The sequence below is a fragment of the Dreissena polymorpha genome, chromosome 13 (genome assembly GCF_020536995.1).
Source record: "Dreissena polymorpha isolate Duluth1 chromosome 13, UMN_Dpol_1.0, whole genome shotgun sequence".
Taxonomy (NCBI): Eukaryota; Metazoa; Mollusca; class Bivalvia; order Myida; family Dreissenidae; genus Dreissena; species Dreissena polymorpha.
The window spans coordinates 19,202,524-19,226,644 of NC_068367.1; the positions used below are offsets into that span (position 1 = coordinate 19,202,524).

The 24,121-nt window shown below is 33.9% G+C and overlaps 1 long non-coding RNA gene across 1 annotated transcript; it reads left to right on the plus strand.

Annotated features, from left to right (window-relative positions):
• Positions 1 to 2,851: 2,851 nt before the first annotated feature.
• LOC127856524 (uncharacterized) lies at positions 2,852 to 6,594 on the plus strand. Its single transcript, XR_008038091.1, has 3 exons — positions 2,852 to 2,986; positions 5,958 to 6,048; positions 6,317 to 6,594. It is a non-coding gene; the product is annotated as an uncharacterized LOC127856524 (long non-coding RNA).
• Positions 6,595 to 24,121: the final 17,527 nt, after the last annotated feature.

Genomic DNA, 24,121 nt, shown 5'->3' on the forward strand with positions numbered 1-24,121 from the left:
ATTAAATTTGGCATAGATATTTATAAAATTGGCATCGTATGAACCAGTAGTCATAGTATAAGCAACATTGAAGCCTAATATGCATTCATCTATTATTACTTGGGCACAAATAATTTTACTGTGTGAAGACCCTACATAAAAATGCTGATTTTTTTCTTACTTGGTACCTGGCGACACACATTTTCAAGTCTATTTCATTAAATTTGGCATAGATATTTATAAGATTGGCATCGTATGAACCAGTAGTCATATAATAAGCAACATTGAAGCCTAATATGCATTCATCTATTATACTTTGGGCACAAATAATTTTACTGTGTGAAGACCCTACATAAAAATGCTGACTTTTTTCTTACTTGGTACCTGGCGACACACATTTTCAAGTCTATTTCATTAAATTTGGCATAGATATTTATAAAATTGGCATCGTATGAACCAGTAGTCATAGTATAAGCAACATTGAAGCCTAATATGCATTCATCTATTATTATTTGGCAACAAATAATTTTACCGTGTGAAGACCCTACATAAAAATGCTGATTTTTTTCTTACTTGGTACCTGGCGACACACATTTTCAAGTCTATTTCATTAAATTTGGCATAGATATTTATAAAAATGGTATCGTATGAACCATTAGTCATAGTATAAGCAACATTGAAGCCTAGTATGCATTCATCTATTATTATTTGGGCACAAATAATTTTACTGTGTGAAGACCCTACATAAAAATGCAGATTTTTTTCTTACTTGGTACCTGTCGACACACATTTTCAAGTCTATTTCATTAAATTTGGCATAGATATTTATAAGATTGGCATCGTATGAACCAGTAGTCATAGTATAAGCAACATTGAAGCCTAATATGCATTCATCTATTATTATTTGGGCACAAATAATTTTACTGTGTGAAGACCCTACATAAAAATGCTGATTTTTTTCTTACTTGGTACCTGGCAACACACATTTTCAAGTCTATTTCATTAAATTTGGCATAGATATTTATAAGATTGGCATCGTATGAACCAGTAGTCATAGTATAAGCAACATTGAAGCCTAATATGCATTCATCTATTATTATTTGGGCACAAATAATTTTACTGTGTGAAGACCCTACATAAAAATGCAGATTTTTTTCTTACTTGGTACCTGGCGACACACATTTTCAAGTCTTTTTCATTAAATTTGGCATAGATATTTTAAAAAATGGCATCGTATGAACCAGTAGTCATAGTATAAGCAACATTGAAGCCTAATATGCATTCATCTATTATTATTTGGGCACAAACAATTTTGCCGTGTGAAGATCCTACATAAAAATGCAGATTTTTTCTTACTTGGTACCTGGCGACACACATTTTCAAGTCTATTTCATTAAATTTGGCATAGATATTTATAAAATTGGCATCGTTTGAACCAGTAGTCATAGAATAAGCATCATTGAAGCCTAATATGCATTCATCTATTATTACTTGGGCACAAATAATTTTACTGTGTGAAGACCCTACATAAAAATGCAGATTTTTTCTTACTTGGTACCTGGCGACACACATTTTCAAGTCTATTTCATTAAATTTGGCATAGATATTTATAAAATTGGCATCGTATGAACCAGTAGTCATAGTATAAGCATCATTGAAGCCTAATATGCATTCATCTATTATTACTTGGGCAGAAATAATTTTACTGTGTGAAGACCCTACATAAAAATGCTGATTTTTTTCTTACTTGGTACCTGGCGACACACATTTTCAAGACTATTTCATTAAATTTGGCATAGATATTTATAAGATTGGCATCGTATGAACCAGTAGTCATATAATAAGCAACATTGAAGCCTAATATGCATTCATCCTGTACGAAAATTCTTTGCAGATTCTGTACTGAGTCTGTACAAAATCTGCCCAGAATCAAGACAGAATTCATTTATTCTGTACAAAGAGCACACAGACCCAGAATCTGCCTGGAAAACTGTACAGATTTTTTAAGCAGAATTACAATGAAGCAGAATTTCATCTGTACATATTACTATACCAAACAGAATTTTTATACTTTTCATTTTTATAAGACAGATTTTTAGCACTCTGCATTTTAGCAAGACAGAATTTTGGTACTTGGCAGTATTAAGCAAGGCAGAATATTGGACTTAGAAAACTATTGAAACAAAATTTCAAAATGGGACTTAGATAATTAAAAAAATAGACTCCTGATTCAAGTTTCTAAATGTTTATTATGAGAAACATTTGCCCTATACAAGAAAAACAATATTTATGTTCAGTTCAATTTATACAATAATTGCCATTCATGTATATATATTACATGTCATAATATTAAAATATGTGAGTATGTTATGATAATTTACCTTTTAATTGTACCTTTGTACATGTAGATCTACTATAATCATAAAATATCTTTGAATTAAGGTTCTTACAGTAAACTTGATTTAGGGTTGAATACATATTGAAAATTGTTTTTCAATTCCCCCTCCCCCCCCCCCCTGACTTATGAAAACTGCTTTGCTTTAATGGTATATGTATTTCCACTGGGGTTAAATGTTTAGTTTGCCTTCCTCTGACTCTATCTATGAAAAATTGTAATGTCAGTGCTTGTATACACCTCTGTAACAGTTCACTTGAAAATAATCATAAACCCCTAACAAACAAATCCTGCCTGCTTGATACTTGTAATGTGAAACTGGGGCTATCTTTACTGGCTTGCTGGAATGTGTATAATCTCTTCTGATTGGTTGGGAGCCAAATTTGAACATGTAAACATAGATCCATGCAAGACCTGAAATGTAGTTTCAAAGCAATGTTGGGACTTTTTAAAGTTGAAGTTTTAACAATATCCTGGAATACTTTGATGGACATTCATAAACAATTAACTAGAATGTGGAAATCAACATTTTGTGTATTAACAAGTCTCTAAAAGAGGAATTCAGTGAGTTATGAAGCGGCCCTTTTGGAAATGCTTTGAACTGTTAAACAGGTTTGTATTGTTTTTCTTTACATTGTTATCTTATAATGTTATGTTTAATTTAATGATATAATTTAACAGTTACAAAGATCTGTTTTGGTGGGTGATTTACATTTTAAATAAATGATGAAACCAATTATCTTTGCAGTATGTTCACATAAAAGACATAAGTCAGTCAAAGGTATCTCTATCTTACAAAACCAACATATAGTTGTAACAATCAATTGCCTAATCAGTGACCAAATGAAAGGGCAATGTAACCAATACTTAGATTTATTTATGAATAACTACTCTGCCACAAAATGTAAAGCCTTTTTTTTAATTACATATTTACGAAAGCTATGTTATCACTTAAAAGGTGTTGCATTATTTAAGTTGTAATTTTAGTAGATCCCATATGATCACTTCATTCAGATTGGCTAAACAAAGTAATTTATAACCAGGTTTTCCGAAGGAAAAAACTGGTTATTAGATTGGCGAATGCGGGCGGGCTGGCTGGCTGGCGGGCTGGCTGGCTGGCTGGCTGGCGGAATAAGCTTGTCCGGGCCATAACTATGTCGTTCATTGTCAGATTTTAAAATCATTTGGCACATTTGATCACCATCATTGGACGGTGTGTCGCGCGAAATAATTACGTCGATATCTCCAAGGTCAAGGTCACACTTTGAGTTCAAAGGTCAAAAATGGCCATAAATGAGCTTGTCCGAGCCATAACTATGTCGTTCATCGTCAGATTTTAAAATCATTTGGCACATTTGTTCACCATCATTGGACGGTGTGTCACGCGAAATAATTACGTCGATATCTCCAAGGTCAAGGTCACACTTTGAGTTCAAAGGTCAACAAGAGCACCGCCTTGCGGGTGCAGACCGCTCATCTATTTTCTTTTTAAAGGTGAAGGGACTATCATTTTCAATCACAAAGGAGGGAGGGGTGGATAGAAGAGGGGTGCATTGTGTGGGGGTGTGGACATTTATTACATTATCTTCCAAAAATGCGAAAAAAAGGAAAAAAAATCGGGGAGGGGGGGGGGGGGGTGGGGGGTGGGTGGGGGGGGGGGGGGTGGGGATTCTTGGGTGCGATGGTTGGACGGTATTTCAAACATAAAATAATAAAAATAAATATTTGTGTTTTGTAACCGTTTCAAAAAACATAAATTGGGGGGGGGTGAGGTGGGGGGGGGGGTATAGTGTGAGGGTGTGGTGGTAATTTGTGATATGATCTTAAAAAAAAAAAAAAAAAAAAAAAATTTAGGGGGGGGGGGGGGGGGATTCGGGTGGGGGGTGGGGGGAGGGGGGGTGGGGGGGGTGGGGGGGGGGGGTTTCTTGGGTGCGATGGTTGGACGGTATTTCAAACATAAAATAATCAAAATAAATAGTTGTGTTTTTTAACCGTAAAAAAAAAATGGGGGGGGGGAGGGGGGGCAAGGGCGATGGTTTGGGTGGAGTCTATTATGGTATGTCAGGTAAGAGTAGTTTTGTCAAAGTATCAATCAAATCTAATCATAAACAAAGAAGTTATGGCAATTTTAGCAAAATTTAATAATTTGACCTTAAGAGTCAAGGTCATTCGAAGGTCAAGGTAAAATTCAACTTGCCAGGTACAGTAACCTCATGATAGCATGAAAGTATTTGAAGTTTGAAAGCAATAGCCTTGATACTTAAGAAGTAAAGTGGATCGAAACACAAAATTTAACCATATATTCAAAGTTACTAAGTCAAAAAAGGGCCATAATTCCGTAAAAATGACATCCAGAGTTATGCAACTTGTCCTTTTACTGTACCCTTATGATAGTTTGCGAGTGTTCCAAGTATGAAAGCAATATCTATAATACTTTAGGGGTAAAGTGGACCAAAACACAAAACTTAACCAAACTTTCAATTTTCTAAGTATAAAGGGCCCATAATTCCGTCCAAATGCCAGTCAGAGTTACATAACTTTGCCTGCACAGTCCCCTAATGATAGTTAATAATGGTTGCAAGTATGAAAGCAATAGCTTTGATACTGAAGGAATAAAGTGGACCTAAACACAAAACATAACCAAATTTTGAATTTTCTAAGTATAAAAAGGGCACATAATTCTGTCAAAATGCCAGTCAGAGTTACATTACTTTGCCTGCACAGGCCCATTATGATAGTTAGTAAGTGTTTCAAGTATGAAAGCAATAGCTTTGATACTTAAGGAATAAAATGGACCTAAACACAAAACTTAACCAAAATTTTCAATTTTTTAAGTATAAAAAGGGCACATAATTCTGTCAAAATGCATGCCAGAGTTATCTAACTTTGCCTGCCCAGTCCCCTCATGATAGTAAGTAAGTGTACCAAGTTTGAATGCAATAGCATTGATACTTTCTGAAAAAAGTGGACCTAAACGCAAAACTTAACCAAAATTGTCAATTTTCTAAGTATAAAAAGGGCACATAATTCAGTCAAAATGCACGCCAGAGTTATCTAACTTTGCCTGTCCAGTCCCCTCATGATAGTAAGTAAGTGTACCAAGTTTGAATGCAATAGCATTGATACTTTCTGAGAAAAGTGGACCTAAACGCAAAACTTAACCGGACGCCGACGCCGACGCCGACGCAGACGCCGACGCCGACGCCAAGGTGATGACAATAGCTCATAATTTTTTTTCAAAAAATAGATGAGCTAAAAATGGCCATAAATGAGCTTGTCCTGGCCATAACTATGTCATTCATTGTGAGATTTTAAAATCATTTGGCACATTTGTTCACCATCATGGGACGGTGTGTCCCACGAAAGAATCACGTCAATATCTCCAATGTCAAGGTCGCCACGACTAAAAATAGATTTTAAAAAAAAAAAAAAAAACTTACAAAGGGGGTTAATTTTTTTTGGTCATTTCAAAAGTTCAGTTTGAGTTTTCTCCCTTTATCAGATTTTTTTTCACAATGAAAACCTGGTTTTGTGACAATTTTGTCCCTTGTTAAATAGTAAATTGTATTTTTTTTGCTTTCAGCGATTTTCAAAAAAGATTGTGTAGCAACTTACCCCTGACAACGACCTCAGAAGTGCAGTCACAGAGTAATGGTGCTGTTATCACTTAAAAGGTGTGAAGCAAAAACTTAATATAATGCGGTTTGTAACTAAATCAACATTACAAATTCTCTTTTTATAAAACACGCTATGAAATGACCTACATTTGAAAAAATGTCAAATTTATTTTATAATGTGAAAAGCAAAATATAAAGAGAAGCAAGTTGGTGAACCATGTTGCGTTATTTAAGTTGTAATTTTAGTAGATCCCATATGATCATTTCATTCAGATTGACTAAACAAAATGATTTAAAAATAGTTATGTGTATTTTTTGCTTTCAGCAACTATCAAAAAAGATTGTGTAGCAACTTTCCCCTGACAACGACCACTGGCTCAGTTAAGTGCAGTCACAGAGTGATGGTACCTCACCAGGGTCTAGTTCAGGCAAATGAAGAAAAAGGGATTTTCATCTCAATATAATAACTGTAATTTCTTAAAACATAAACTTACTTTATTTACTGTGCTTTTATGTCATATAACAGTGATACAATAATGTGTGTTGTATTTAGGGATTTATTTCTTAACGGGATGTGTAAGAGTAAATTATTTTATTTTATTGACTGTCAGTATTTGTTACTTTTCTTATATATATATAAACATGTCATAATATCATTAAATAAAAATGTTTAATATTTACAGTCTATATATTTTGCTTTACATTTTGCTACATTTTTCTGTACAGAATTTTTTGTGTGTACAGAATTTTTTGTGTGTACAGATTTTATTTTGCACAGAATCCCATTCTCACATTTTGGTTCACCCCACATTTAATTCTGCCCAGGTTTTTTTCTGCCCCTAAAAAATTCTGCTTAATTTAAATAATTCGTAAAATCTGTACAGAATTCGTTCTTTGTTTATATTGAAAAAATCTATAAATAGAAATCTGCTTCAACTCATTTTTAATGGACACCAAATATTTTCTGCACAGGTTCTATACAGATTTTGTGTATTTTATTCTGCACATAATCTGGTTACAGTCAGCCCAAACTTTTTCGTACAGGATCTATTATACTTTGGGCACAAATAATTTTACTGTGTGAAGACCCTACATAAAAATGCTGACTTTTTTCTTACTTGGTACCTGGCGACACACATTTTCAAGTCTATTTCATTAAATTTGGCATAGATATTTATAAGATTGGCATCATATGAACCAGTAGTCATAGTATAATCAACATTGAAGCCTAATATGCATTCATCTATTATTACTTGGGCACAAATAATTTTACTGTGTGAAGACCCTACATAAAAATGCTGATTTGTTTCTTACTTGGTACCTGGCGACACACATTTTCAAGTCTTTTTCATTAAATTTGGCATAGATATTTTAAAAAATGGCATCGTATGAACCAGTAGTCATAGTATAAGCAACATTGAAGCCTAATATGCATTCATCTATTATTACTTGGGCACAAATAATTTTACTGTGTGAAGACCCTACATAAAAATGCTGATTTGTTTCTTACTTGGTACCTGGCGACACACATTTTCAAGTCTTTTTCATTAAATTTGGCATAGATATTATAAAAAATGGCATCGTATGAACCAGTAGTCATAGTATAAGCAACATTGAAGCCTAATATGCATTCATCTATTATTATTTGGGCACAAACAATTTTACCGTGTGAAGATCCTACATAAAAATGCAGATTTTTTCTTACTTGGTACCTGGCGACACACATTTTCAAGTCTATTTCATTAAATTTGGCATAGATATTTATAAAATTGGCATCGTATGAACCAGTAGTCATAGTATAAGCATCATTGAAGCCTAATATGCATTCATCTATTATTATTTGGGCACAAATAATGTTACTGTGTGAAGACCCTACATAAAAATGCTGACTTTTTTCTTACTTGGTACCTGGCGACACACATTTTCAAGTCTATTTCATTAAATTTGGCATAGATATTTATAAGATTGGCATCGTATGAACCAGTAGTCATAGTATAAGCAACATTGAAGCCTAATATGCATTCATCTATTATTATTTGGCAACAAATAATTTTACCGTGTGAAGACCCTACATAAAAATGCTGATTTTTTTCTTACTTGGTACCTGGCGACACACATTTTCAAGTCTATTTCATTAAATTTGGCATAGATATTTATAAAAATGGTATCGTATGAACCATTAGTCATAGTATAAGCAACATTGAAGCCTAATATGCATTCATCTATTATTATGTGGGCACAAATAATTTTACTGTGTGAAGACCCTACATAAAAATGCAGATTTTTTTCTTACTTGGTACCTGTCGACACACATTTTCAAGTCTATTTCATTAAATTTGGCATAGATATTTATAAGATTGGCATCGTATGAACCAGTAGTCATAGTATAAGCAACATTGAAGCCTAATATGCATTCATCTATTATTATTTGGGCACAAATAATTTTACTGTGTGAAGACCCTACATAAAAATGCTGATTTTTTTCTTACTTGGTACCTGGCGACACACATTTTCAAGTCTTTTTCATTAAATTTGGCATAGATATTTAAAAAAATGGCATCGTATGAACCAGTAGTCATAGTATAAGCAACATTGAAGCCTAATATGCATTCATCTATTATTATTTGGGCACAAACAATTTTGCCGTGTGAAGATCCTACATAAAAATGCAGATTTTTTCTTACTTGGTACCTGGCGACACACATTTTCAAGTCTATTTCATTAAATTTGGCATAGATATTTATAAAATTGGCATCGTATGAACCAGTAGTCATAGTATAAGCATCATTGAAGCCTAATATGCATTCATCTATTATTACTTGGGCACAAATAATTTTACTGTGTGAAGACCCTACATAAAAATGCTGATTTTTTTCTTACTTGGTACCTGGCGACACACATTTTCAAGTCTATTTCATTAAATTTGGCATAGATATTTATAAGATTGGCATCGTATGAACCAGTAGTCATATAATAAGCAACATTGAAGCCTAATATGCATTCATCTATTATACTTTGGGCACAAATAATTTTACTGTGTGAAGACCCTACATAAAAATGCTGACTTTTTTCTTACTTGGTACCTGGCGACACACATTTTCAAGTCTATTTCATTAAATTTGGCATAGATATTTATAAGATTGGCATCATATGAACTAGTAGTCATAGTATAATCAACATTGAAGCCTAATATGCATTCATCTATTATTACTTGGGCACAAATAATTTTACTGTGTGAAGACCCTACATAAAAATGTTGATTTGTTTCTTACTTGGTACCTGGCAACACACATTTTCAAGTCTTTTTCATTAAATTTGGCATAGATATTTTAAAAAATGGCATCGTATGAACCAGTAGTCATAGTATAAGCAACATTGAAGCCTAATATGCATTCATCTATTATTACTTGGGCACAAATAATTTTACTGTGTGAAGACCCTACATAAAAATGCTGATTTGTTTCTTACTTGGTACCTGGCGACACACATTTTCAAGTCTTTTTCATTAAATTTGGCATAGATATTTTAAAAAATGGCATCGTATGAACCAGTAGTCATAGTATAAGCAACATTGAAGCCTAATATGCATTCATCTATTATTATTTGGGCACAAACAATTTTACCGTGTGAAGATCCTACATAAAAATGCAGATTTTTTCTTACTTGGTACCTGGCGACACACATTTTCAAGTCTATTTCATTAAATTTGGCATAGATATTTATAAAATTGGCATCGTATGAACCAGTAGTCATAGTATAAGCATCATTGAAGCCTAATATGCATTCATCTATTATTACTTGGGCACAAATAATTTTACTGTGTGAAGACCCTACATAAAAATGCTGATTTGTTTCTTACTTGGTACCTGGCGACACACATTTTCAAGTCTATTTCATTAAATTTGGCATAGATATTTATAAGATTGGCATCATATGAACCAGTAGTCATAGTATAAGCAACATTGAAGCCTAATATGCATTCATCTATTATACTTTGGGCACAAATAATTTTACCGTGTGAAGACCCTACATAAAAATGCTGACTTTTTTCTTACTTGGTACCGGGCGACACACATTTTCAAGTCTATTTCATTAAATTTGGCATAGATATTTATAAAAATGGCATCGTATGAACCAGTAGTCCAAGTATAAGCAACATTGAAGCCTAATATGCATTCATCTATTATTATTTGTGCACAAATAATTTAGCCGTGTGAAGACCCTAGATAAAAATGCTGATTTTTTTCTTACTTGGTACCTGGCGACACACATTTTCAAGTCTATTTCATTAAATTTGGCATAGATATTTATAAAAATGGCATCGTATGAACCAGTAGTCATAGTATAAGCAACATTGAAGCCTAATATGCATTCATCTATTATTATTTTGGGCACAAATAATTTTACCGTGTGAAGACCCTACATAAAAATGCTGATTTATTTCTTACTTGGTATCTTGCGACACACATTTTCAAGTCTTTTTCATTAAATTTGGCATATACATGTATATTAATAAAAATGGCATTGTATGAACATGTCGTCATAGTATAAGCAGAGAAGCATAATACGCATTCATCTATTATAATTTGGGCTCATACAATTTTACCGTGTTAGCACCATATATCAAGTTGATTTTTTAAAATATTCGCCACATACCCACAGGCATTTTCATTAATATCTCAGAAAAATAGACCTATATATTAATACACATGGCATCTAAAGAACATTTTATCATAGTTAAACATGGTTCCCAGCCAACCTGGAAATCAGGGAAAACCTGGAAAAAGACTTTCAATTTTTCCAGTCAGGGAAAAGTCAGGGAATTTGGGAAAAGTTCCTGAAATCAGGGAAAAATCAGGGAATTTTGTTTGGGCAGACTTTCCCAACTTGTCTCGAGAAGTCCATACACTTAAAACAGAAAATTATTTCCTCTGCATGGCTATGGTGACTTTATAGTATACATGTAGCTTTAAAAATAAGTTATGTTTGCAACTGCTTTTTATTCAGGGTGTCTAAAACAAGAAAAAGGTCGAAATTATGATCCTGGACGTTTTATTTTCCATCAGGGAAAAATCAGGGAATTTTGTTCATACAAAAAGCTGGGAACCCTGTAATAAAGCAATCTAGAGGCATGAAATGCATTTTTCTATTATGATATGTCCACAAATTATTTCACTTAGTGATGACCCAGCTTGAATATGAGGATTTGTTGAATATTTCATGCTAACCAACATACATTTCATTTTTAGTCGTATATCAGGATTCAATACCTATACCTTAGTGAAAATGGCATCAAAAGAACATTTGTTCATTGTACTAGATGGAATGAAACATTATATCTATCCATCTTATAGTTTATTGCAGTTTCAGTAATATTCTGTCTATAAATGATTTCAACATGATATAAATATAAATCATTGCTAGCAAATGTGTATATATGAAACAAAAATTAAAAAATAGACGGTTTATTTTTTACCCATTTATGTATATATATCTATGTATACATCTTTTGTTGTAAACAGTTATGCGACATGTGTCAGAAACGCCCAGTATGATTTTTTCACTTACCGGTATGTGGGTGTATGTTGGCTCCACTTCACAAGATACAGTCATTGTAGTTTAATTGAAAAACGCATCTTACAATGTGAGATGAGTTCTGGGTTCAAGCCCCAGCAGTGGCCTATCAAGTGTGATATACAGAGCCATTATGATTAAATATACACAGTTATCTTTTTAAACAATACAATTAAATATAAGGAATAATGTTAAAGGGGCATTGCTGCTTAGCCATTTTTGGGATTGTATTGTGATTTTTGGCCAAATTTGACACTGAATAACAGGGTTTATATACATCCCAAGCATACATGCTTCTAAATTTGTAAAAAAAAAACAAGTCGAAGTGTGCAGAATATTAAAAATTTGCAACTTTCTGATGTCTAAAGGTCATTAAATGCCACTTAAAGTTTACATTTTTTGTACAAAATGACCCATTCTGTGCTGTCCATTTTTGTTTAATGTTTTACGCTGTCAGGTCCAAAAACGCTCATTCTGTAGCTTGTTTGGACTGTAATCTATAATGTGGCCATGTTTCAGCAGATTCGGCCCAGTGGTTCTGATTTTATACGCCGTGCCTAGCTTTTATTAGTACACTACCGGATTCACCGGAGGGGACTTATGGTTTGCGCTCTGTGTGTCCGTCAGTTAGTCAGTCAGTCAGTCTGTCACACTTTTCTGAATCCTGCGATAACTTTAAAAGTTCTTAATATTTTTTCATGAAACTTGAAACAAAGATAGATGGCAATAAGGACATTATGCACGTGATTGCATTTTGTTCCTACGTCAAAAATTCTGGTTTCTATGGCAATAAATAAAAACATAAAATAAATTCTGACAATGGTGGAGCCGCTAGGGGACAAATTTGCTTGACAATAGTCTTGTTGAGTATTACTCACTGACTTATGCATATGCCCTCGGCTGTTTTCGGAGAATACCTGAGGTATTGTCATAGCCAGCTCATCGTGTCGTGTCGTGTCTTTTCGCCGTCCGGCGTCCGCCATGCTAAAACCTTAACATTGACCCATTGTACCCACAATTTTCGTACCCACATTTTTTTTCGTAACCAAAATTTTCGTACCCACATTTGTTTATTACCCAAAATTTGTGTTCCCACATTTTCTTACCCAAAATTTTCGAACCCACATTTTTTTAGTTCCCACTCATTCCATCCCGCGAAACCCTTAAGGTGTCGCAACTCTAGTATGGAATGAGTCATCTATTGATGACGTCTAATTGAACGAATGATAATGGCAACTAAAATTCGTTAAGCTCCAGGGTATTGCAGCGATTTGGGTCTCTTGAAAACTGGCCCAACACCTTTTCTGAAATTTGACATGTTTATGTACCAGAACGCGATCTACCTGTTGGCGTATTCGTTATAACTGGGAAAAATCCAGTTTTTGATAAAATGACGAAAAAGTGTTAGTATAAACACGTGGCTTGGCCGGAAGTACATGTAGCGTTAATAGCAACCCCAAGACAATTTACCCCCACGAGAAAATTCACGCGCTAGACAATTTAAAATTGTTTTTCAATATAAAAAATTTGTACCCAAAATAATTCGTACCCATATTTGGTTCGTACCCATTTTTTTTCGTACCCATTTTGTTTGTTCCCAAATGTTTTTTTAAACCAAATTTGTTCGTACCCATTTTATTTTTTCATTGTACTCATTTTTTTCCTACCAAATGTTTCCCGTTCCCTATTTTTGTTGTACCCAATTATTTTTTTCGTACCCATTTTTTTCGTACCCAAATGTTTTTTGTACCCAAATTTGTTCATACCCAAAAAAATTGTGTACCCATCTTTTTCGTACCCAAAGTTTTTTTCGCACCCATTTTGTTCCTACCCAAATTTGTTTCGTACACATATTTTTATTCATACCCATTTTTTCATACCCAAATAGTTTTTCGTACCCTAATTTTTCAGTTCCCTATATTTTTTCGTACTCTTATTTGTTTTCGTAACAAAATTTGTTTTTTTTCCAACCCACATTTTTTTCGTACCCATTTTTTTGTTCGTACACAAATTTGTTCATACCCACATTTTGTTTGTACCCATTTGTTTGTACTCAAATTTTTTTGGTACCCAATTTTTCTTCGTACCTAATTTTTTATTCGTAGCCATTTTTTTCGTAACCAAATAGTTTATCGTACCCTTATTTTGTTCGTACCCTTTTTTTCTTACTCAAATTTGTTTTCGTACCCAAATGTGTTTGTTTTCGTACCTCCATATTTTTTCATACGAATTTTTTTTTAAATAACTGTTTTAAATTTGATTGATCTCTCCACTCATTCCATCCCGCGAAACCCTTAAGGTGTCGCAACTCTAGTATGGAATGAGTGATGTATTGGACGTCATCATTGATGACGTTCATTCGAACGAATGATAAAGGGGGCTAAGTTTCATTAAGTTGAGGCATATAGTCGCGATTTGTGGCGCTTGAAAACTAGTCGGTTACTTTTGCTGAAATTTGACATGTATATGGACAAGAATGCGATCTACCTGTTGGCGTAGGCGTTATACCTGGCAAAAATCAAGTTTTCGAGTATTTTGTGTTTAAACTTTTTGTGTGGGAACGGGCACGCGCTCAAATAAACATTGTGACGTCACTTCACAAACAGCGCTAGAGATCCGCCATCTTGTAACGCAACAAAGAAACTCAGTGTCATTAATTCAATAAACACAGAAAAATATGATTGTGTTTAATAATAATTAATACAAATGTCTATATTTTGTGCAGCGGATGTTTATTCAGACAGATACGGCAGAATTATGTAAGTATCTTTGTGTACTTTACAGTAGATTTGATAGTGGTAAACAACTGCGTACCGGTAAAGTTCAATCTAGCCGATTTTACTACGCAAGAAATTTAAGTATCTCACTGGCAAAATGAGCTTGACACATAAACAACAACCGGATCCGATTTACATCCACATAATATTGTGGGAATCCGATGCAATGCAAATTACTCATGTTTGATAACGTTTGATGAATTCGTTATATCAATATGCATTAACTTTCAAGGGGAATAATTTTAAATTGAAATGTGCGATTCAATGACAGTGTTATATTGGGATAATAAGTCGTTTAGCCGTTATCATGATAAGTATATTGTTTGTTGTGTTTTATTTTCATTAAAAACATACTTTTACTGTTTTTTTCCTTAAAGTAAAACAGTTCAGTAGTCATTATATCTTGAATTTTAAATATTGAAATAGATGTCGGATATTTCATATTTTCGGACGTTGCTACGTAAGTAAGTTGTCAACATAATTATTAATATACTGATTTACCTTTTACGCATACAGTTGTGCAACTGTTGTCTACGTAATGATACGCTGTTTAATGTCTATAATGTCTTCCTGCCCCTGATGATAATAAGTATTTATCTCAACAAATCCCAGCAATGTCAATGGTCTGTCAACATAAGAAAAATATTAGCTAAAGAAACTTCAGCGTACAACTTATATACTATAGTATTGACATACCTGTATGATGAAGCCAACCCCGTATCGAAAGTCAACCAGAGTCGTAACATATTTATGTCACGCTATAAATCAAAGAATGCTCATTTTCTTGGATACATTTCTACATATATTGGTGAATGAATATAAATTACTGCACCGAGGAATATTTTAAGGTTCAAATGTTTCAAATGCATCTTACAATAGATGAAAATAACTCTCATCAGTCTGAAATTCACAATTTTGACGCCATTGTCGCTTTGTCCAAGACTAGTTTTAATTTGGATACTTTCGAACGACCTTGACATTTTTTGCTGAAATTGTAAACATTACTTTCGTTTTCTGAAATCTATTATTTGTGATTAACAACAAGTCTGGTGGATTATAAAAATGATTTCAGTGTGAATCGGGTAGTTTTAAATATTTACTTTGAGTTTGTATTTACAGTACAATTTGTTCACAAAACAAGCCAGACTATTCTAAAATACCGGGAAATGTCATTCTGAATTTGAAAACACTTGAGCACATGGTATGTTACTAAAAGTAGAAATACCATCATATGACCGTGAAATCTCGGGAGATTAGCCTTTCAAGAAAGTCTGTCACATCGCTGTTTTTCTCGATATGTAAGAGCAGAATAGATAAATTTTAAATGTTTAAGATAGTATTTTGTGAAAGAATGTATCAGTTAAATGTGAAAAATGTCAATCTTTCCAATCAAGTGATTGATATGGGCCAATAACTGCATTTAAAAGCTGTTTTGGACCGGTCTTTGTTAACTGTCGACTTTCGGCATTTTCTGGTTGACTTTCCTAATGGGGTTGGTCCATAACTATAAAGTCGCGCCAGTCAAAAATCATAAAAAGCGACATTTAAAGTTATGGTAGCCAGAATTAGAAAAATATGTACAACTGAGCAATCAATCATGACACTCTGATGCCTCAGGTTAGTGCAGTGATTTTTCCACCAGATTCTCACCAAGGTGATCCCGGTTGATTTCACCACAATTGAATATATGTCAGTACACAAATAAATTATACAGCAGGTAATGACAATCGATAAATGTCTTAGTTTTAATTTAATTGTTTGCACAAATTTGGACACTCTTTGTGTCTGAGATATGTTGGGTTAAATGACCTTTACAACAAAACATACATCTCTGAATCTGCGATACATTACAGTTAAAGTTTAACACATGTAAAATACCAGTATTCAGATCTGAAAATATCCTAAAAAACTCGTATGGTATGAAGTACATATATCTTACACGTATTTTCATTTTAAATCTTGAATTTAATGACGACTTGAATTTAATGACGACAAGTCGGACATGCAGTTAAATATTTTTATACGTATATCGTGTGACATAATTTCATTTAAACTCTAGATTTTAACGACATGAGTCTGACTCGTGCGGCGTTATTTTATTTAACAGTAAAACAAAAATTAAGTAGACTATCAAAAAAATACAAAAAGTGTACTTGTAAATAAAAACTCCTTCATTCCGTATAAAGATTGTACGTTACAGCAGAGCTCCAGATAACTTTTCTGAGTAATTGGGTTAATACCCACTACTTTTGAGTTCAATTGGATATTTTCATATTCAATTGGGTACAAAAAAGTCGGTACCCACTACCGGATACTTTAATTGACAATTGGGTACCTTTGTTTTAAAATTGGGTATGTTCATTGTCTTAAATTCTCACCTGCTTACCTGAATAAGCTGGTTGTAGTTCCACTCTTAATTGATTAGTTTCAGAGATTTTGTGTCATTATGTAGATGTATCCATAATATACAGTCTTGATTTTAAAAAAAAGTTCAACGATTTTTTCCACCAGTTTTCTTACAATGTAAGCACTGACAGCGATTGCCTCCGACATAATATCGTCAAGAATTAGTTTCACTATATTTTCCGCTTCTGATTTTGTGTTGCCTGCGGTTAAATATCTTAAAATTGAGTTTCTTTGTGCCTAGGATACGATGTTTCCATTTTTAAGGCCTCACGATTTCGACATTTTCACAACAATAACACGTAGTCACAAAGACACTTTTTTCCGTACATATTATTGTGCTGAAGGTTATACTGAAAGCGCTTGGACAAAGCGGAAAGAATCCGGGTATTTCGGACCAGGGTATTTCCGGGACAAATTTACTCGTTATGCAAAGGAAAAATATGATATGCGTAATCGGCAATTTCAATGGGGTTTCGGAACGCATGGTTTTATTTTTCTATGCGTAATCGGCAATTTTACATTGGGTATTTGCACAAATGCTCACCTTATCTGTAGCTCTGTTACAGTAATCTGTGAAACAATGTCATTAATAAAACAAAAAAATATGTTTGACCACAACGGTGGCTAATAATGTTTACGAAAAAATACAAACAATATAGATTTATCTATTACATAACATTTTAGAATTTTATCATGCATTTATAATCACTCATAAAGAGATTTCAATATACAGTTACATGCATAGACATTTTTTTTTAAGCCAGTGCCTTTTGAATTCAGAAAATAATCAAGATAAACCATAAAATTGGGAAAAATAGATAGTAAACCATAAACTTGAGAAAAATGAGACATTATTAATATGATTATAAATAACAGAATTACAATAATATTGTTTGGAAGTGCATGATTGAGTGCATTTTAAAATTTATATTATAAAATGCTGCTTGAATTTCTTTTTACCTTTCATATGTAAAAAAAGAAATATCATCTGCTTGTGCAAAATATGACTTGGAAAGCTGGTTTATGGTCATTTCGTAGCAAAAGAGAAGAAAATAAGTGCATTAAATAAATGAATTCATATTTTTGTATCTGGAATAGTTGTATTTTAAATAGATCCTCCACCCTATTATGGCCGAATAAGGGCTAAATTGCTTTCCGACTTGAAATGAAAAGGCATATTGGTTGATCGTGAAGCGTTTATGTGCAAACTTTGAGGGCCAATTGATAAAGCTTGTTGATGCCAAAACAGGTAATAATAATAATTTATTATCAGGTACATGTACACAAGCAAATAAGTATATTTAACCCTTTCAGTGCGGGAACCGAATTTTAAAGGCCTTTGAAAACAGTTTGGATCCAGATGAGACGCCACAGAACGTGGCGTCTCATCAGGATCCAAACTGTTTGCTATTCTGATAGTATTCTTTGAATTTTTTTTTGAAGAAAATGCTTATTTTAGAAATTCAGCAGACGACATTTTAGCAGACGACAAATTTCCCAGCATGCAAAGGGTTATTAAGATGCTTAAGGTGTGGAAGACTCATAATCAGGTTTGGTGTCCCTCAAACCCTAAGCGTCTTGTAATTCCTTATGCAGTTTGTATAGATAGTGCCGCATCCTGACACATAAAGCTTGTGCTTTGTTGGCAGCGTTAGTTGGCTGTTAACAGGTTCATTGTGGTTATCTCCACCATCAGTCTGTCCGTCTGTCCTAGCCACTATCTCCTACACCATAAGCACTAGAACCTTGAAACTTAAACACATGGTAGCTATGAGCATTATGTGCGACCCTGCACTATTTGGAATTTTGATCTGACCACTGGGTCAAAAGTTAAAGGGGATGGGGTGGAGACGGGTCAGAGATTTTCACTCATTTTAAGCTTGACTAATATATATGAAATATATATAATGGAGCTATCCTGATCACGTCAGCGTTACCGTTAGCGTGCACATGTTAAAGTTTGTGTACTACCCCATATATTTTCTTTGTCCTTTAACAAATTACTTTTATACTTTGCATACATGTACTTCTTTACCAACATGACCCTTATCTATAAACAAGAGCAGACAACTGTATCAAGCATTTTGACAGAATTATTGCCCCTTTTATACTTAGAATATGCATATTATTGATGAATCTATGTTAAAGTTTGCATACCACCTCAAATATTTTCTATGTCCTTTGCCATATTGCTTTGACTTATTGTTTTCATATTTTGCATACTTCATTACCAACATGATCCCAATCTATAAACAAGAGCAGACAACTGTATCAAGCATTTTGACAGAATTATTAACCTTTTATACTAAGAATATGCATATTATTGATAAATCTATGTTAAAGTTTGCATACCACCTCAAATATTTTCTATGTCCTTTGCCATATTGCTTTCATATTTTGCATACTTCTTTACCAACATGATCCCAATCTATAAACAAGAGCAGAAAACTGTATCAAGCATTTGACAGAATTATTGCCCCTTTTATACTTAGATAATTGAACATTTTGCTTAAATTGCCATAACTTCTTTATTTATGATCACATTTGATTCATACTTTGACAAAACAACACTAACCTGACATACCACAATGCACTGCACCCAAACTATCCCCCATGCCCCACCCCAGAATCCCCCCCCCAAAAAAATTTATTTTTATATTTATTTTTGAAACTTCATCTTTTAAATTACCACCAACCCACATAAACCACCCGTCTCCATGATGGCTTACATTAACCAGTCAAGCACTCGAAATCTCTTAAGACAATAGTTACGGTCAATCTTAACCATGCATGGCCGCATTACCAACCCTGGGGCGCCCTCTGGGTCAAACATGCGGCATGGGAATACGCGTCGGTCTCTGCCGCACCATTTTTCACCAAATGACTTCAAATTAATACTAAAGATTTCTTATGACAACACAGTGTCTCGACCATCCATGTTCACATTACCCACCCCAGGGCCCCGCCCACTTTGGTGGTAAAGATCCCAAGCTATTTCAGCATAATTAAAATCCAAGCCATTTTTGTGGTCAAGACCCGAGCTTTCTCACCATAATTAAAATCCAAGCCAGTTTGGTGGCAGAGACCCCGAGCTATTTCATCGTAATTAAAATCCAAGTCAGGTTAGTGGTCAAGATCCTGAACTATTTCGGTATAATTAAATTCCAAGCCAGTTTGGTGGTCAATTTTTGTGGTAAAGACCCCGAGCTTTCTAACCATAATTAAAATCCAAGCCAGTTTGGTGGCGGAGACCCCGAGCTATTTTAGCATAATAAAAATCCAAGTCAGTTTAGTGGTCAAGATCCTGAACTTATTCGGTATAATTAAAATCCAGGCCAGTTTGGTGATCAAGACCCCAAGCTTTTTCAGCATAATTAAAATCCTAGCCAGTTTCGTGGGGGAGACCCTGAGCTGTTTCAGCATATTTAAAATCCAAGTCAGTTTAGTGGTCAAGATCCTGAACTATTTCGGTATTATTAAAATCAAGGCCAGTTTGGTGGTCAAGAACCCGAGCTTTTTCAGCATAATTAAAATCCTAGCCAGTTTCATGGCCGAGACCTCGAGCTATTTCCGCATATTTAAAATCCAAGCCAGTTTGGTGGTGAAGATCCTGAACTATTTCGGCATAATTAAAATCAAAGCCAGTTTGATGGTCAAGATCCTGAGCTATTTCAGCATAATTAAAATGCAAGCCAGTTTGGTGGTCAAGAACCCGAACTATGAGCATAATTCAAATCCAAGCCAGTTTGGTGGTAAAGATCCCGAGCTTTTTCAGCATAATAAAAATCCAAGCCAGGTTGGTGGTCAAGATCCTGAGCTATTTCAGCATAATTTAATTCTAAGCCAGTTTGGTGGTCATGACCCCGAGTTATTTCAGCATAATTAAAATCCAAGCCGTTTTGGTGGTCAAGACCCCAAGCTATTTTAGCATATATATTTTTTGGCATATTTTTTTCTTACCCAATTGTTGTCGTACACACATTTTTTTCGTACCCATTTTATTCTGTTTTTTGACAGAATAATGCCCCCTTTTATAGTTAGAAAATTGAAAATTTGGGTAAATTTTGTGTTCAGGTCTACTCTTATCCTATTTGTGTTAAGGTCTACTCGTATCCTAAAGTATCAAAGCTATATCGTCTACTTAATGTTATAAGTCATGTAACTGACATTTTTAAATATTTTATTTCTTTCCCATTTTTGTTTTTTTATTAAGGTGACATACATCAACTGTTTAATAATATTAAGTCTACCTTTTTGGTAAAAATAATGTTTTTACCAAATTTTCAAAATTGACATTACGGACACATGTCATTTGCTGAATGAAAAAGTAGCATAACTGACATTTAGTTAAATTTTCAGGAGAAGGAAAAACTTCTTTATTGAAATAAAATAGGGATACTTACAGAGTGAAACAAACACATGGGATATTTTCAGATTTGAATACTGGTATTTTACGCATCTTTAGGCAGTTCTGTGTACCAAGGATAAATACAATATTTAAACATTCATGTACAATGCACAATACTAAAAACCTGAATTGTAACTGTAATGTATTTCAGATTCAGAGATGTCTGTGTTGTTTCTAAGGTCATGTGAAAAATTAAGTTTATATGTTTATAGGTTTAAAATTGCAAATTGTCCTCTTACTTGCCCTTGTATTTCAAGATAGAATACTTTCCTTCCCAGAGGAAAGAGATCTGGGTTTGAATCCCAGTGGGGGCTTCAGAGGATGATTCATTTTAAGGAAAATGAATATATTTGCTTTACTTTGTCTCTAACTTAACCAAATAACTCTGACAATGCCTTTACAAGTATGCAGTTTTTGATAATTCAATTATGCAAGAAACATGTATAATTTTAGGGTAGACTTAGACAGCAAACTAAGAATTGGCATCCATTTTAGTTGTTTAAGTCAATACAACAATAAATGCATATAGGAACACATATTTAAATAAAAAAGGCAACAATCAGAGGACATAATCAATTAAATAGTAAATGACTACTTTAAATATTTTTTAGCACTGTTTGTTTTTCAGAGATTTGTGAATATGACGTTTTATGTTCTTCCCATTGAACTAATGCAATATGTGCTTTGGAACTGGAATCATATAGTGTTGGAAAGCTGATGTTTCACGTCCAGAGGGTCCTTGCTTCCGGAAAGCTGAAAATTGTATATGATCTCCCCACTCATTCCATCCCGCGAAACCCTTAAGGTGTCGCAAGTCTAGTATATGGAATGAGTGATGTATTGGACGTCATCATTGATGACGTTCATTCGAACGAATGATAAAGGGGGCTAAGTTTCGTTAAGCTGAGGCATATAGTCGCGATTTGGGGCGCTTGAAAACTGGTCGGTAACTTTTGCTGAAATTTGACATGTAAATGGACCAGAATGCGATCTACCTGTTGGCGTAGGCGTAATACCTGGAAAAAATCTAGTTTTTGATAAAATCACGATAAATTTCGCAAGTTTGACAAAACCGGATTTACAAAATGCGGTATGTGGATATACCGAATTCCCTACCGAAATCCCCGAAATCAAACTTTGATAAAAACAATGTTTCATAAGCGATTTCAGTGTATTTCGCATCAATCTATATTAAAATACGCAGTTTTTCGATAAATAATCAATATTATTGGGGATTTCGTGGGATCTCGGGGATTCCTGAGGATTTTGGTAATTGCGGGAATGTCGGTATTTTTTCACACACGTCAAAATGGCCGACTTCGACAGAAAGAACGCTTAAAAATATTTACAAAATAACATCATCACACAAACGATGTAAAGTGAACGCTACTTATCCGTTTTGTAGATAAGTATACGATCAATTGGAAAACACTAACATTTGACATAAAAAAACGCCAGTGGATATGGAAATCTTCATCGTTGGAAATAGCAGACGGCGTCGACCAATGGGCGGCTGGCTGCCAATACAGGTTCGAAAACAACGCGAGAAAGTATTAACAAAATAACATAATTAAAAATGATGTAAAGTGAACGCTAATTCGCTGTTTTGTAGATAAGTATACGATCTATTGAAACACCATAACATTTGACATAAAAACACCCGTGGATATGGAAATCTTTAGCGTAACGAAATAGCAGACATCACACGGCGTCTCATCTGAGTCTACGCTGTTTGCCAAGGCCGATAGTATAATGAATGGAAATGCACAAACTCAGTAACTGGCAAGCATATATGCATTAGTAGCTTGTTTCGTGATTATTTAGAAACGACTACATAATTATTTTGGTTCAGCCAGTGCAACTTAACAGAAATAAGTATAAAAAGTTTCTACACCTGACAACAATGTGCCAACTTAATACAAGGTAAGTTGTTTACATTATTAAAAATATTGCAAGCTTACAGTATACAACAATAAACAGCTGGTACAATGTAATGTCATCGTTTTAATTTTAATAAGCCCGTGGTTAATTACCCATTTTAATCTTATGGATCAATGCATCTCTAACACCTTCAATTGACTTGTTCATGAAAAATATACACCCTCAGTGCATGTTATCCCATACATCACTCACTTACTAAGGCTCGATTGATCATTCTCGGCTCAGGTACTACTTACCGGTACATGTACCCCGGGTACTCGTAACTTTACTTACATGTACCCCGGGTACGGTAAATAAACTTAAACATACCCGCAAATATTAGATTGTATCCGAGTTGTATATCCGCCAAAAATCCGATGTCGTTAAACATGCTACCGATAACGTAAAACAATATTGTTAACCTTAAACAACCTTCTCTTTTAAAAAATATGCATCAACATGCTTTTTAGTTTGAGTGTTGAGAGGACGCCGTAGGAATAAGCAAGTAATCAAGAATACATCTCTGTTTCTGCTTTTATTTCCTTCATGTATAATGACGATAAGGATTGACGACTAACATTGACGACAATGATCACAAGCATTTACGACTAACACTGACGACAAGCATTGGCGACTAGATGTAACATTGACTATTCTCTACAATAAATGAAATTAACAATAAAAAATGAATAATAAGATTATAGTACAACAGATATGCTTTTCAAAGTATAATATAATAGCATACACTCATCAGAATAAGAGGTTTCATTAATAACAATTTGAAACATTTTCAATCAATATCGAAATATCTTATACAATATTTATTACACAGCATGAATTAATTGTTAAAACATAATATAAATACCGAATATGGTGTTCCCCATTTAACGGACCTTGCAAACCAAATAATGTTTCTTTAAAAAAATCTATGGCGGTTAAAAGTGAATGTGCAACGTCGCGGAAAATATGATACTTGAAGACGTCAAACAATGATGCGACTTTTAACAATTTAAGATTTAAAATTAAATCACATTAATGATTTAAC